We start from the raw sequence: 16,763 nt of genomic DNA, 5'->3' as shown, positions 1-16,763 counted from the left end.
GGCTTCACCGGGACACCCTACTGGATCTCAATGTCGACCTTTTTCACTTGTCCTCCCTGGACTTTTATCAGCTGTCAAAATCTATTCCAATTTTCACTGTCCCAGCTTTAATTTATCACTTAAACTTTGTCCGTCATCAAAATGACTCAGCTGACTTCACACATGTGTGAATATTTATCACCGCTGTTCTGGACAAATGCCTCTTCTTGTTATTATAACTTCTAATTTATGAGAAGGGCATGTTTTTTCTCTCAGACCAGTTCACAATCCACGGATGAATCCAAAATTGAACAAAAACTGTTCTTACCTAAGGGCCCAGAAGTCAAAATTCCGTGGACTGCGAAACGATCCGAAGAGCACGCCTCTACTCCACCTTCGTGGTCACCAAAATGTGGTTCTTTTTCCTTATCAAACACAAGAGAGAGACAGTTTTGTCCAAACTCAGCGTGGGGCGTTTATTTACACAACTCTTCCATACATCACCAACACTTCATGGGGACAGCGTCCAGCTTCGATCTAAACACCTCGGCTGGAGATCCTTCTGCAAAAGCCCCCTTTCTCCTACACCACGCAGCATCATATACTATTCAACCCCCACCTCCTTTTGATTCTGAGAAATGATGGGGTGCTACTTCCACCTCCTAATATGGTCAAAAGTAGTTGAGACTTACATAAGCTGGACTGAACAACATGTTGTGGAGCATGTACTCAGCAGCTGGGCTGCCTGATAAACAAGAAGTTGCACAGCACGTGTGCGGCTGGTATTGATAAGCAACATGTCAACATGCACGTACACAAAACACTGCTTTTAGCTCCTACAGGTGTACCTATGCTATCAACTATTGGTCTAAGTGGGGTGTTTTGTTTGTGTGTTTTTGGCGTTCCATTTATTCTTGGTGTTATGTTTGCCGTAGGAATCCATTGTTTGTAATTTTTTTCTGTTATTTTGCCTTTTTCTTGTAGTGGCGTCAGTAATTTGTTCATGTGTTTCTTAATGTTTTCTGTTGGGTCTTTTTTAAGTATTTTGTATGTATTTTTGTCTTCTAACATTTGTTTCATCTGTTGTTTATATTTTTCTCTGTCCATAACTACTGTAGTTCTAATTATCTGTTCATTTTTGGATAAAGCTGTCATAGCTGATTGTTCTTCTTTTGTAATATTGCTGTGTTGACTTTGGCTGTTTTTTAATATCCCAACTACGTTATTTCTAAGTTCTGCTTTCTTTCCCTCATCTGTGATCTGTTGACATGAATTCATCATATGGTATTTCTTTTGGTGTGGCTGCAAAGTTTAAACCATTTTTTAATATGCTCTCTTCTGCTTCTGTTAGTTCGTATTGTGAAATGTTACATACCCATGAGCTTTGTGTGGTGTTATCTTGTATTTCTTTTCTCCTTTTCTTGTTTATGAGTTTGTTTAACTTCTTTATGTGTCTTTCTTTGACTTTTGTGAACTCTTTTTCCTGTTTTTCCATCATGTGTCCTTTAATTAGTTCCTCCATTTGTTTATCAAGTTTGTAATTCCTTTTTAAGTCCAGGTGTTTTCTGTCAGCGCGTGCCGGTGAGTGAAACGGAGGCAAGGATCCAAATGCGGGTGAGGAAGGCAGGCAGACAGGCAGGAACGGTTTTGGAAGAGTTTTAATATATAAAGCACGCTGGACATAGAAACAATGAACCGACCAGAGACACAGGACTGAAGGGGTTTAAATACATGAGGGCTGGGAGCTTGGGTGATTGGAAAACGAGAGGCAGGTGGGAGCAATTAACAGAGACACAGGACTGAACAGAATGGGGAGACAAGACAGGGTATGACAGTACCCCCCCCCCCCCCCCCTCTCAAATGGCAGATCCCAGACACCCACAGGAACACAGAGCAGGGCGGAAGGAGGGGGACCAGGAAGGAGGACCAAGAGGAACCAAGGGACCGGTGGAGTGGAGGTAGGGATCAGTAGAGTCCGAGGACCTGCATCTGGGGCAGAGGAGGAGACAACGACGGGCTCCTGGGGGCCTGCGTCTGCGGCAGAGGAGGAGAGGACAACAGGCTCTTGGGGGCCTGTGTCTGGGGCAGAGGACGAGACGACGGGCTCTGGGAGGCTCGTGCCTGGCGAGGGCAGGACCGGCGGTGACCGGAGGCAGAGACGCTGGAGGAGACGTCCTCGACTTCTGGACTGGAGGCGCCTGCGTCGGCCTCTGGACTGGAGGCGGCGGTGTCGACCTCTGGACTGGAGGCGGCGGCGTCGACCTCTGGACTGGAGGCGACGGCGTCGACCACTGGACTGGAGGTGACAGCGTCGACCACTGGACAGGAGGCGATGGGGTCGACCACTGGAATGGAGGCAACGCCGTCAACCACTGGAATGGAGGCGAAGGCGTTAACCACTGGAACGGAGGCGACAGCGTCAAACACTGGACTGGAGGGGATATCGACCTTTGGACTGGAGGAGACACAAGAATTTCACTCACATGTACTGTACTAGTGTACCTGCACATGTGACGTGACAATAAAAGCGATTTGATTTGATTTGATTAGATTTGACCTCTGGAGAGGAGGAGGCGTGAACCTCTGGAACATTCATCATCTAAATCCCGTTTATAAAATAAATTTAGGTGTGTAACAATGATTTTTTAGACTTTATCATGTTTTCTGAAATCCGAGTTATGAAATGTAGTCAAGATTAGAGCCCTGCACGGGCCTAAAATCTGAGCCCGTGTCCGGCCCGGCCCGAGGGGGTGGAGCCTCAGCCCGACCCGGTCCGAAAAGGTTTTCAGGATTCTCTGGCCCGACCCGAGCCCGACTTTTTTTTAACCAACTAAATGAAAACAAAGTGCGTCAATCCTGACCAATGTGTTAAAAGACGTGCAGGATCCGATCAATTTGTTTTTCCCTCATTTACCGTCATGGAGATGACGGCGCACTTTCTCTTTCCAACAATTTTCACAAGAAAACAAAACAGTCAAAAGCAGGGCTTGTGTTGTGTTGACCGGATAGTTCCCGTATTTGACCGTTTATTTTGACGGAGAAACAATAGAAAGAATTACCCCGACGCATGCAGACGAACTGACATTTTGTTCTACACACACTGCAGATGTAGCTAAATCACCCAAGAAAAGATTCCCATCTGAACATCTGAGCTGCTCAGCGCAGCTCGCTGTCAGCGCATATGTGCACAGCGAGCTGAAGATGTGGAGATTGGCTTGGAGCGCGTTGCAGAACCAGAGCGCATGCGGGAAGGTTCCTCCCACTGAAGCGAGTGTTTTCCAAACCCTGTCTCTCAGAGAGACTTGTCACTTAGAAAATGTTCCCTGATTATGAAACTTTGGCTGAATAGCACTTGTTCCTGTCTCCAATGTGGTGACGCATCTAGGAGCCGTCTGAGGAGAAGCCCAGAATCTCATATCCTCGTCAGCTCAGAAAGCGCCTACATGATTACGCACAAGCGTGACCCGTCAACCCGGTCTCACAGTAAGACTGGGTTGGGCCTGTTCAGGTTTACGCAGACAATCTTTACATAGAATTGACTTACAGATATAAAATTAATTCAGTAAAATATAAAGCATTTTATTTAAATATCCATTCATTATTTTACAAGCACAGAGAGCCGCATCAGATTCAGATCAGCGGGAAGATTCCTCCGACTGAATTCAGTCGGAGGAATCTTCCTGCATGCGCTCTGGTTCTGCAACATGCTCCAAGCCCCTCTCCACATCTTCAGCTCGCTGTGGACCTTATGTAGTACACGATGACAGCGAGCTGCGCTGAGCAGTGTCCAGCTCAGATGTTCAGATGGGAATAGTTTCTTGAGTGATTTTGCTACATCTGCGAAGTGCGTAGAATAAAATGTCAGTTCGTCTGCATGCGTTGGGGTAATTCTTTCCATTCTTTCTCCGTCAAAATAAACGGTCAAACACGGGAACTGTCCGGTCAGCACAAGCCCTACTTTTAACTGTTCTGTTTTCTTGTGAAAATAGATAAAATTAAACTTGATTAACACCAGAGCCAGGTGCACTGCGCCGTTATCTCCGTCACTGTAAATGAGGGAAAAACAAAATGATTGGATCCTTTTCTGACCTTCCCCACCTACAAAGTTTAATTACAACAATCAAACGTGACAGAGCCTGGATTTGTATTCTGAACAGTCTAAACATGTTTTAAAAAGAAACGTATGACAAAAGTGGCACCTGCTCAGTAAAACCATCAACAGGGTGAAAAATATCAAAATATTGTAGGCAGAGACGGGCTACAACTTCTGGATCCATTTTATATAAATCATTTTATTGATTATCTTCTTATGAAAGATAACTTTGACGTACACGAGCGACCGGTACTGGCTGCTGTCACCCGTTGTGAGCAGCTCTCTGCTGTCTGAGGGTAGGCCCCGCCCACAACGCCGCAGCTGCTGTGGCTCCCAGTGTTTTCTTTACTGTGGGAAATGGGTAATAATGGCTCTCTGATGGGAACAGGTTGCCAACCCCTGGTCTATGTCTATGCAAGACAATAAAGTTTTGAGGTTTTATAATTACTTCTGGGGGCAGAGTTGCAATGACATGCGCACTGCGTTGCCCTAGCGCCAATTTAAAACAGAAAAGGCGGACAGGGATAGGGCCAACATTACCAGTAATCAAAGATGTACCCGTTACATTTAAATCGGATGTCTGGGCTAATTTCGGTTTTGGGATCCTGGATGTGAAAGAATCACTTAACACAGTATTTGTTTACTATTTTTAAGTTCAGTAATTTTCTATCTTAAAGCTGCTCTACCGAAAACATTATTTCTTATATTATTTAAGTAATTATAGGCAGCACACTTTAAACATTATTGCTCACTATAGTGAATAGATGAATGTTCTGTTTTTCAGGGATTTCGAAATCAAAAAGAAATTGAAAACTATTCTACTGCTTTTACTAAGTAATGAAAATTTTTGTGTGAAGAATCGTGATGCATTTCAGACTCAAATCGCATCGTTAGGCAGATAATCGGAATCGGATCGAATCGTGAGGCAGGTAGAGATGCACACCACTAGTGCTGCGTGTACATTAATGAGGAAAAAATGTATTTAATTGATTTTAGCAAATGGCTGCAATATAACAAAGAGTGAAAAATTGACGAGTGTATGAATACGTTCTGTACCTACAGTATTTTAAAAGTTTTAAACTGTAACTTAAAAATTACAGACATCACTTTGATTTTACAAATGAAGTTTTCTAAGCAGAATCTCTGAAAAAGAGCAATAGATGTCTTCAGGGCTTCAAAACATTTATAGAACGCGCGCCCACGCGCGCGCGCGTGTGTGTGTGTGTGTGTGTGTGATTTATATACAGATGTGAAATCAGTTCATGTAAAATAATTGTAGTTATCATGAAAGTAAGATTATTTCTAAGGTTATCTGAGTCCAGCGGTTATAAATGAAGATGAGTCACACAACAGAGGTTGATATCTACCGTGCAGTTTGAAAGTGTTAAATTACTCTACAGAACACGTCTTTCCAAGTTTATTTCTGTCGTTGTCTCTCAGGTTAAGAACAGCAGACTGTGGGAAAGCTGACTTTTTAAACTTCAGGACAAAATTTTAGAATCCTCTGCTCTAAATTCACCTTCGATGAGCTGGAGAGAGTCTCTGCCCCAGGTCTTTGGATTGAAAGAGATAAAAGACGTTCATCTGAGATCCAGTATGCAGCAAGGATTAAGTGTCTCTTATGTTTGAAAACTTATCAGCCCTCCTTTGTTCATTTCCTACTTTAAGTTTGTTGAAAGATTTATCAACTTTTTAAATCATTTTCCCAAATTCAAATTAAAGACATGAGTTTTCCCAATAAGTAAACAAACATATTTTTTCATCGTATTAACTGCAATTTTGCAACATGGTGTTACTGCAAATAGTCACTTTCTTATTTACCTTGTTGTAGCGATTAGCAATATTTGAAATCTGAATGGAACTTCATTAAATCAAATGTTTTGTCACTTTGCAAATCTGCACAAAACATTTATTCAGTTTAAAATGAAAGAAGCGTAAAGCTATTTAATTATTTAGGACACAGGTGAATAAAACCTTCAAAACCACATGGGACCGTCTGTGTAACTTGTCATTATACTGTTGAGTCATTTAACAGGTACTAACTTCAGAGTGCCGACCAGAGATGTGTTGAGGCTGAGCTTGTTCTCGAGGAGGAGAGTCTTTGAAAAAGATCCTTGTTCACGCAACAATCTGCTTTTAATCGGCCTGTTAGCTCTGTCTGATCTCTCTAACCCTAGAAGCATAAAGATGCAGCACTCATCAGGACTCTGTTTGCTAGTTTGTTAAATTACTTGACATGCACATTTGGAAGAATAAACTATAGAATACATGCATGCTGCAAAAACAAAATGATCTTAACTTCAAACACATCCAAGTTACATTATACTGTGATGTCATATGTACGATATATGCTTTTTAATTTAACTGAGTGACAAAACTGATTACACTTTAAGTGGCAGTGTTTCTGCTGCTAGGGGGCAGTAAAAATATTTCAGGGTAGTTTCACACCATATCTGCGTGGCTGTCAGTAGTTTACAAAAACATTACGGTAAATGTTGTTACCTGTGGAGCAGAAATCATGCAACCTCGCTGTGACTCCTCAAACTTTGATGGTCCTTCAGGTAATTCCATCATGAGAACGCAATGCTGATTGTAGTTTTCGGGCGTTGTACTTTCCGCATCTGCTCAGGGTGCTGCGCCTGATGATGATGTCATCATACTAGACCAAACCTGGGCATTTTACTGCCCGCGGGCCACATACTGCCCTTTGGTTGACTTTGACCGGCCCGCGTAAGGTTAATTGGAAATTACAAAATAAATGTATTTTCTCATTTTACCTCATGCATGGACTAAGGCTGCATTGCTTTTATTTTGAAGTTGTTTTTTTACGTACACAATGACGCAATACGTATAGCAACAGGTGCCCGCGGTTGACATGGTGATTGTAGCCCCCAGAAATGTCCGCTCATGCAAAAAAAAAAAAAAAAAAAAAAAAAAGAAAGATAGATGCCGAATGCTGGATTTTCAACAAAAATTGGACTGCTAAGTATTTTTTTACTGAAGTCGGAGGTAAAGCCGTGTGTTTGGTTTGCGGGGAGGAGATTGCCGTGTTTAAGGACTACAATTTGAGTCGGCATTACGACAAGAAACACTCGTCAAAATACAAGAAGTTGTCTGGTGCTGAGAGGGCACGGACATCCGAAGCTTTGCTAGCAAATTTGCAAAAGCAGCAAGGCTTTTTTTTACTAAGCTTCACACATCCAGGGATGCAGCAACCAGGACCAGCTTTGTGATATCCCACAAAATAGCTAAAATCAGCAAGCTGTTTTCGGAGGGAGAGTTTGTCAAAGAGTGCATGGTGGACTCTGCCGCATTAATATGCCCTGTAAAAAAGGTGCATTTGAGCAAATCCCGCTGTCCAGGCGAACCGTGACCAGGAGGATCGAGGACATTGCGGGGAACCTGGAGCTTCAGCTGCAACGTGAAGTGGCAAGTTTTGACTTTTTCTCATTGGCCTTAGACGAGAGCTGTGATGTCCGCGACACAGCCCAGCTGCTCGTATTTGTCCGGGGGATAACGGACTTCAAGCTCACAGAGGAGCTGGCAGCAATGCGGTCGATGAAAGGGACAACGACAGGGAGTGATCTTTCTACAGAGGTAAATACGTGCATGGACACTCTGGGATTGAAATGGGAGAGACTGTCAGGTGTCACAACAGACGGTTGTCCAAATCTTACAGGGAAAAATGTTGGACTTTTGAAACGCATGCAAGATAAAGTGACAGAAATCAATGCAGATCAAAAATAGGTGTTTTTGCATTGTATTATACACCAACATGTGTTGTGCAAGTCAGTGCTAAAAATCAACCATGTTACTGATGTTGTTACTAAAATATAAACTTCATCAGGGCACGGGCAATGAATCACAGACAGTTTGTCACTCTTTTGGAGGACTCCACACAGCTGTCAGATGGCTCAGCCTGGGGAAAGTGCTGGAGAGGGTTTGGGACTTGAAAACAGAGATTCGAGAGTTTTGCGAGAGGAAAGGCAAAGACATTCCAGAGCTCTCAGATGAGGATTGGATGGCAGATTTTGCATTTGCTGTTGATGTGACTACACTGATGAATGAACTGAACACCAAACTGCAAGGCAAGGGCCTTTTTGTTCATGAAATGCACAGCCTCGTGAAAGCCTTCATGAGAAAGCTGCAGTTTCTTTCAAGTCAACTGGAGAGCAACACTCTCACTCACATGCAAACCCTGAACGAAGTCACACCATCAGCTGATCACCTCAGCAGGTACTCATCCATGTTAGGAGCATTACATGGTGAGTTTTCAAGGCGTTTTGAAGATCTCAGAACAATCGAGGATGAAATGCGCATGATTTCCTCTCCCTTTACCTGCAGTGTGGATAATGCTCCCAGTGATGTGCAGCTGGAACTGTCATGATCTGTGCTGCATAACCATCTCTGCTGAGTGTTGTTTGCAGGTGGGTGTGTCTGGAGAGCCCAGCTGTGCCAAATCAGCTCATCAGCGATCAGGGGATTTAAGGAGCAGCTGGACATCTCACCATTGCCAGATGATACTCAGTCTTGGGTAGTTTCTAGCCCTCCTTTTGACCTTCCTAAAAACTATTTTAGAATTTGTTTGTCCACCTGTTCCTGCCCTTCTGGCAGTTAACCTGCTCTGCCCTCCTGATTCCTCCAGGTTCCAGTCATCTGTTCATCTCCACTCTCTGCTATACCTCCAGAACCATCAACCACATTCCAGTCCTGCTGTTTGCCCCTGATCGCCAGCTCTCCGTCACCCACCTATCCACCTGCAGCTCCTCGGTCTCCCCATCCAGCCAGGTCTGACTAACCCCCCACAAAATACCGGATCATCCAGGAAACAGTAAGCCTTATTTTTTCATCATCGTCTCACGTTGCTCCAGACTCTGACCTCTTTTCCTCTCTCAGACCCCACGGATCCCTCCAGTCCTGCAGAAGCTTCGGCTACCTCTCCCATTCAAAATAAATCATTTAAACTTACCTTCTGTCTCTCGGTGGTGATTCTTCATGTCGTGGGTCAAGAAATTACCCTCAAACATGACAGAATCATCTGGCCAAACTCCTGACCCCGCTGTCGAATCACTACCGTCCGTTATATCCACAGCTTTTGCCCAACATGAACAATCCATACAGACTCTCCTCGAACATCAAGCCAACACTAACCAACGTTTGTTCCAGTTAGACTCCAGATTAAGGGAACTAAATGAAAAGCTATCTGTTCCGGCTGCTTCAGTTTCTCCACCTCCACCTCAACTACTTCCGGTTCAGCCTGGTCCGTCTACATATTGGCACTTCTGGGTTGCAGACTCGCCTCCTCCCGATACCTTCTCCGGTGAGTCAGGCAAAATACGTTGTTTTCTTCTCCAATGCATGTTAGCGTTTGAAAGAACCCCAGAAGCATTTATTAGTGATCCCGCAAAAATTTCTTACATTGTCGGTCTGCTCCGAGGTCCTGCCTTACAATGGGCTGAGGCAAAAAGTCGGGAACCTAGTTTCCTTAGAGGTTCCTTAGACAACTTCCTCGTAGATTTTAATAGAACTTTTGGTAAATCAGAGACACCCTCAGAAATAGCCCGGGCCATTTGGAATCTGAAGCAAGAAAAACAAACGGTTTCAGACTTTGCAGTTGAATTCAGAACATTAGCTATCACTTCTAGTGTGGATGAGGAGTCATTAAAAGGAGCTTTTACTCAAGCCCTCCACGACAAAATCCAGGACCAACTAGCCCTGTGTCCTGAACCTGGCACTCTGGAGGATCTTATCACTCTGGCTATTCGCATTGAGAAAAGACTCAAGACCCGTCCCAGGTCTGCTCTGCCCAGTTATCATACCCATCAGACCGCTCGTTCCACTATTCCTCCAGCTCTGCCGTCTGCTTTTGCTTCTGCCGCAATTCCTCCAGAGGTTCACATGCAGATAGGCCGGGCTAGTCTGACCCCAGAAGAGAGACAACGTCGCATCTCCTCCCAACTGTGTCTGTACTGTGGTTTGTCTGGTCACTTTCTACCTAACTGTCCAATTCGCCCAAAAGGGAGAGTCCACCAGTAAGTCCGGGAGTTCTGGTGGGTAGCAGCACTAACAAAGAAGCCTCCCGGTTTGTATTTACCTGCTCTGTTTTTTTTAATCAGCTGCCTTTTTTAACTACAGCCCTGCTTGATTCTGGTTGTGAGAGGAATCTTCTAGATCAGTCTGTGGTCACTAAACTGAGAATTCCAACGACACCTCTTCTCACTCCAGTTCAGGTTTCATCATTGGATGGCAACGCGCTCACTACCATCACCCACCGAACGGAGCCTGTCAAGTTGCAAGTGTCTGGTAACCACCAAGAAATCATTTCATTTTTTGTTTTTCCCTCTCCTCAGTTTCCAGTCGTCTTAGGACATGAATGGCTTAGCATGCACAACCCCCACATCGATTGGAAGACTGGTCAAGTTGCTGCTTGGAGTCCTTACTGCTTGTCCCACTGTTTGTTGTCCGCTAGCCTTCCGGTCCAGGTTCCTGCTTCCAGTCCTCCACCCATTCCGGACCTTTCTTCAGTGCCATCAGAATATCATGACCTACAAGCAGTTTTCAGCAAAGATCGAGCTGCATCCTTACCTCCCCATCGTCCATATGATTGCAGTATCGACCTGCTTCCTGATGCCACATTCCCATCCAGCAGGTTGTACAGTCTTTCTAAAGCTGAACATGAATGCATGACCACGTACATCTCTGAGTCCTTAGCATCAGGTCTGATTCGTCCATCCACTTCTCCCTTGGGCGCAGGGTTCTTCTTTGTTTCAAAGAAAGATGGTTCCCTGCGTCCTTGTATCGACTATCGAGGGTTAAATCAAATAACAGTCAAGAACAAATATCCTCTGCCTCTGCTTTCCTCCACCTTTGACCCTGTACAGAATGCAACCATCTTCACCAAATTAGATCTCCGCAACGCTTATCATCTTGTAAGGATCAAGGAGGGTGACGAGTGGAAAACGGCTTTCAAGACACCTCTGGGCCACTACGAGTACCTTGTCATGCCTTTTGGCCTGACCAATGCTCCCGCAGTGTTCCAGTCCCTGGTAAACTCCGTACTCTCTGACTATATCAATTCATTTGTCACTGTATACCTCGACGACATTCTGATTTTTTCCAGTACCGTTTCCGAACACCATCAACATGTCCGCGCTGTCCTACAACGCCTTCTGGAGAACCGCCTTTTCGTCAAGGCTGAAAAATGCGAATTCCACGTTTCCTCAGTGAAATTTCTGGGATTTGTTCTGGAGAAGGGAAAGCTGAGAACAGACCCAGAAAAGGTTGAAGCTGTCCGTGACTGGCCAACTCCCACTACCCGCAAACAGCTTCAACGTTTCCTCGGGTTTGCAAATTTTTATCGGCGTTTTATTCGTGGCTACAGCCAGGTGGCATCTCCCTTGACGCAGTTGACTTCTGTTAAAAGAGCCTTTGTGTGGTCAGCTAACGCTGAAGAGGCTTTTCAGGAGTTAAAGACACGTTTCACTCAAGCTCCTGTTTTGGTTCGCCCTGATCCGTCTGTTCAGTTCACCATGGAAGTCGACGCTTCAGATTCTGGCGTTGGTGCTGTCCTATCTCAAATGTCACCTTCAGATAATCTATTACATCCTTGTGCTTTCTTTTCAAAGAAACTCTCTCAGGCGGAGCAAAACTATGATGTGGGAGACCGAGAGCTGCTAGCCATCAAATTGGCTCTGGAAGAGTGGCGCCATTGGCTTGAAGGTTCCGAGCATCCCATAATTATCTGGAAAGACCATAAAAACCTTGCTTACCTGAAAGAGGCCAAGAGGTTAAACCCCAGACAGTCCCGGTGGTCCCTGTTCTTCACACGCTTCAATTTCATCATTTCCTACACCCCCGGATCAAAGAATGTCAAACCAGATGCTCTATCCCGCCAGTACGCTTCAGACAGAGACATTGAACCCGCCACTATCCTTCCTCCATCTTGTGTTGTAGGAGCTGTTTCCTGGGACATCACTAACAAAGTTCTGGACGCCCAACGCACTGATCCTGACCCAGGTAATGGTCCTCCCAATAAACTGTTTGTGCCTCAACAGGTTCGAGGAGCAGTGATCCACTGGGCACATACTGCCAAGTTTTCCGTTCACCCTGGAATTGGTCGCACTCTCGCCCTGATCCGCAGGTCATTCTGGTGGCCCTCCATGTTTAGTGACACTAAAGAGTACATCAACGCCTTCCATGTCTGTGCCCGTAATAAAACCACCAATCAACCCCCGGCAGGACTGTTACATCCTCTCCCCATTCCATCTCGCCCATGGTCGCATATAGCAGTGGACTTCGTTACTGGCCTACCCCTCTCCAAAGGTTTTTCTGCAATTCTCACTATAATCGATAGATTTTCAAAAGCCTGTCATTTTGTTCCAGTGAAATCCCTTCCATCATCCACTGAAACCGCTAACCTCCTCATAACCCATGTTTTCAGGCTTCATGGCATCCCATCAGAGATCTTGTCAGATCGCGGCCCCCAATTCCTCTCCAGGGTCTGGAAGGAGTTTGCCACCTTATTGGGGGCCCGTGTTTCCCTGAGTTCTGGTTACCACCCCCAAACTAACGGTCAGTGCGAGCGGCTCAATCAGGAGTTGGAGGCTATGCTCAGATGTGTCTGCTCTTCAAACCCTACCAGCTGGAGCACCCAACTCCCATGGATCGAGTACGCGCACAACACCCACGTTTCCACTGCAACCAGTAAGTCCCCGTTTGAATCATCCCTTGGTTACCAACCTCCCCTGTTCCCTTCGGATTTATCCTCCTCTGTCACAGTCCCTCAGTTTATCCGCCGGGCAAGGAGAACATGGATCCAAACCCGGGCGGTCCTTCAGCGCACCAAAGAGCGCAACCAACGGCTGGCAGATCGACACCGCAGACCCGCGCCCGTGTACAGTCCAGGTCAACAGGTCTGGCTGTCAACCAAAGATATTGGTCTCAAGGGTACAACTAGGAAACTTTCACCTCGCTTCATTGGCCCATATCCCATTCAGGAGGTTCTCAGTCCCTGTTCTGTCCGTCTTGTCCTGCCCCCGTCTTTGAAGATCCACCCTGTCTTTCATGTATCCCTCCTGAAACCTGTCTCGTCCAGTCCGTTGTGCCCTGTTCCTGCTCCCCCTTCTCCTATTCGTCTCACTGATGGTGGACTTGGCTTTCGTGTTCGGCGCCTGCTGGACGTCAGGCCCAGGGGCCGGGGGCGTCAGTTCTTGGTGGACTGGGAGGGTTACAGTCCAGAACATCGCCAGTGGGTCCCCAGTTCCTGGATTGAGGACCCTTCTCTCATCAGAGACTTTGACGCCGCTCGGTCTTCTGCTGCTGCCTCCTCCTCCTCGTCTGCGCGGCCGCCGGGTGTCGGCCTTTGAGGGGGGGGGGGGGTACTGTCATGATCTGTGCTGCATAACCATCTCTGCTGAGTGTTGTTTGCAGGTGGGTGTGTCTGGAGAGCCCAGCTGTACCAAATCAGCTCATCAGCGATCAGGGGATTTAAGGAGCAGCTGGACATCTCACCATTGCCAGATGATACTCAGTCTTGGGTAGTTTCTAGCCCTCCTTTTGATCTTCCTAAAAACTATTTTAGAATTTGTTTGTCCACCTGTTCCTGCCCTTCTGGAAGTTAACCTGCTCTGCCCTCCTGATTCCTCCAGGTTCCAGTCATCTGTTCATCTCCACTCTCTGCTATACCTCCAGAACCATCAACCACATTCCAGTCCTGCTGTTTGCCCCTGATCGCCAGCTCTCCGTCACCCACCTATCCACCTGCAGCTCCTCGGTCTCCCCATCCAGCCAGGTCTGACTAACCCCCCACAAAATACCGGATCATCCAGGAAACAGTAAGCCTTATTTTTTCATCATCGTCTCACGTTGCTCCAGACTCTGACCTCTTTTCCTCTCTCAGACCCCACGGATCCCTCCAGTCCTGCAGAAGCTTCGGCTACCTCTCCCATTCAAAATAAATCATTTAAACTTACCTTCTGTCTCTCGGTGGTGATTCTTCATGTCGTGGGTCAAGAAATTACCCTCAAACATGACAGGAACTCATTGACCTGCAGTCTGATGCAGTACTGGCAGAGCACTTTAAGTCAGGATCTCTGCTGGATTTCTACTCTTCTCTTAAGGAGGAGAACTTTCCAAACCTGAGGAGACATGATCAGAAGATGTTGGTTCTCTTCGGCTCTACCTACATTTGTGAACAAATATTTTCATTGATGAAGTTTACAAAATCCAGGTATAGAGCCTCTCTCACTGATGATCATTTGTCAGCTGTGCTTCGCATCTCCACCTCAGACATTCAACCTGACTTTGATGCACTCATTAAAGCCCAGCAGAGACGAGATTTCTCACACTGAATAAGAAAAAAATCGCTTAAAAACACGAAATAAGGTGTTTGGACGACAAATGTAGGCAACTAGCAGTGAACTGGGACACGTTTGTTTGAAACCTCTTTCTCAAGATCACAGTTCAGTGATTTTATTTTACAGACAATACTGTGTGTCTGTAGAATGCTAAGAACCTCTTTCCAACAACATTTGAAACTCAAAATGTGTTTTGGAGTGAATGTGACTGAAACTGTTAACTAATATAAGTCACAAATGTTTAACAAAAACCAAATGCGCACACTTTGTTTACCATTGCCTTGGGAAATTTGAATAAATCACATTTTTGTAAGCCAACCTCACTTTTTCCTTTTTGCTCATTTATAACATTTAGTCTACTCTTACCAGCTTGAAAAAATGATGGTATTTACTGCTTTTTATAAAGAAATACCATTAATATTATGCATAATTGACTTCAGCCTTTTGGCCTGGCCCTCCACAATATTTTCTGTTTCTCATGTGGCCCCATGGAAAAAATAATTGCCCACCCCTGTACTAGACAATACCACTTGGCCAAAATATGTTGCATCTCTTTTTCGATTCTGTAATTTCACATATGTTTTGGGAAGAGTTTATCATGTTTCTCATGCCTAAATGTTGTTGAACATTTTAACGTAACTTTCATAAGTTGTACATTCAACCAATCATCTAGTGTGATGTCATCGACAGGCGCAGGACCACCAGAAGGAAACGTGGCGTCTAATATGGTGTCCGTCAAAGACACTAGACCCTTGACCTATGCACTTTAGACCAAAATTTTATGATTACAAGATACAAAGCCATCATTTTATTCCTTTTCAACAACATTTTGGTGGATATTTCCAGAGATTAATGGTAAAAATACACACTGTCACTTTAAAACTGGAAGGGCAGGTTTCTAAAGTTTAATCCTTCAAAAAGGCAAGTATCTAAAAATAGAGGTAATAGAAATTCAAGTGGAATCAGTGTCTGGGTTTCTGGTGCAGAGCGTGGATTTGTCCTCTGAGATAAACCAGGTAAAATGTGGTCTCTTCCAGGTGAAAGATAAGGAAGGTGAGGTCCCCTCCTATTGGCCAAAATAAGTATATATATATATATATATATATATATATATATATATATATATATATATATCAAATATCTGTTATCGTCTCTCTGGGTATCTGCTTTGTATAAAATGACATCATACTTTCGTTTGCTGACTGTTGCCATGGCAGCAACACATCGAGTCCATATGAGAAGATCATAACAAATTAGCAGGATTGAATCTGTTAAATAAAACATGAACTTTATACAAAATAAAACTTGTTGACAAAAAGCAGGAATAAACAGGTTGACGTGTGTGGTTCTATGTGACTGACAAACACAACTTTAGGATAATTGTGTATTCTGGTTCTTAAACTTCTACAAGTCCTCTTCTGTCCCTTGTGAGCTTTTTCGTGCTTTAGTCTTTTATTTATTATCTATCAGCAGGACTTGAAATAGTGACAGAAATTCCATCGACTATGACCTCCAAGTTTACACCCTGAGTAAAACTCGTCGCTTCTTTATTTTATGCCATCTAAATTTGCCTCATGAGTTCAATTTAGCCTACCCACATGCAACAGTTATACGCCATCCTGCTATCGTCTTGCCTGCAGATGACTTCCCCATTCCTCAAAAAATAAGAGGGAATAAGAGGGGATGAAACTGACTGAGGCAGAGAGGATAAGCACAGAAAAATCTGATCAAGAAGGCAGAAGAAAACCATGTGAGGAGAAAATGAAAGAAAGAAGCAACAACAAGGTACAATAGACCAGACAGAGAAGGGCCATCTCTGGAGTGGGTGGACGAGCCCACAGCCTCATCACGTACTAATTCCCTATTTTATTACTCGTTTTATTCATCCAGGGAAACCCCTAGCTTTCCTGCTACAAATTAGAAATTACATCTCATCATCTACCAGCTCTGAGGGGCTCTCTTGCTTTCTCTGATACTTTAAAAGTTAAAATTATTTCAATCTTTCAGGCATCTGAGCAATCAAAGAGCCTGGATTTGCATTGTTAGAGTTCTTTTCATTAAGAAGGATGGGCCAGGAATTTCTCTGCTCTTCATTACCTGTCTAATTATACCCTCTGATGGTATCAGATGATGGAGGAGAGCGAGGGGGAAACCTTGTTATCTCCAAAAGCCTAATGTTATTCTGGGTTGGAGCAGCTGCTACTGAAAGGAAAGATAAGAGCAGGAAGGTGTTGGTTTCCTGTAAAAACACTCCCGTGACAGCATGATTGACAGCTGGTGGTGAAATATCTGCTACATGTCACTTAAATCGATGTTTTATTTTTTTTAAGCAGATC

At 44.6% G+C, this 16,763-nt stretch overlaps 2 long non-coding RNA genes across 3 annotated transcripts; both read left to right on the top strand.

The window, feature by feature from the left end:
* Positions 1-8,460: 8,460 nt before the first annotated feature.
* Positions 8,461-9,041, top strand: LOC139071399 (uncharacterized). 2 transcript variants are annotated; one of them, XR_011521301.1, is made up of 3 exons: positions 8,461-8,606; positions 8,718-8,903; positions 8,969-9,041. It is a non-coding gene; the product is annotated as an uncharacterized lncRNA (long non-coding RNA). The 2 variants fall into 2 exon arrangements; XR_011521300.1 differs by lacking the exon at positions 8,461-8,606 and having other exon boundaries at positions 8,618-8,903.
* Positions 9,042-13,528: 4,487 nt separating this feature from the next.
* LOC139071398 (uncharacterized) lies at positions 13,529-14,043 on the top strand. Its single transcript, XR_011521299.1, has 3 exons — positions 13,529-13,608; positions 13,720-13,905; positions 13,971-14,043. It is a non-coding gene; the product is annotated as an uncharacterized lncRNA (long non-coding RNA).
* The last annotated feature ends 2,720 nt before the right edge of the window (positions 14,044-16,763 follow it).

This window comes from Nothobranchius furzeri, chromosome 8, assembly GCF_043380555.1.
Source record: "Nothobranchius furzeri strain GRZ-AD chromosome 8, NfurGRZ-RIMD1, whole genome shotgun sequence".
Lineage (NCBI taxonomy): Eukaryota > Metazoa > Chordata > Actinopteri > Cyprinodontiformes > Nothobranchiidae > Nothobranchius > Nothobranchius furzeri.
The sequence above is the reverse complement of the archived record's forward strand: the minus strand, read 5'-3'. Positions and strand labels throughout refer to the sequence as shown.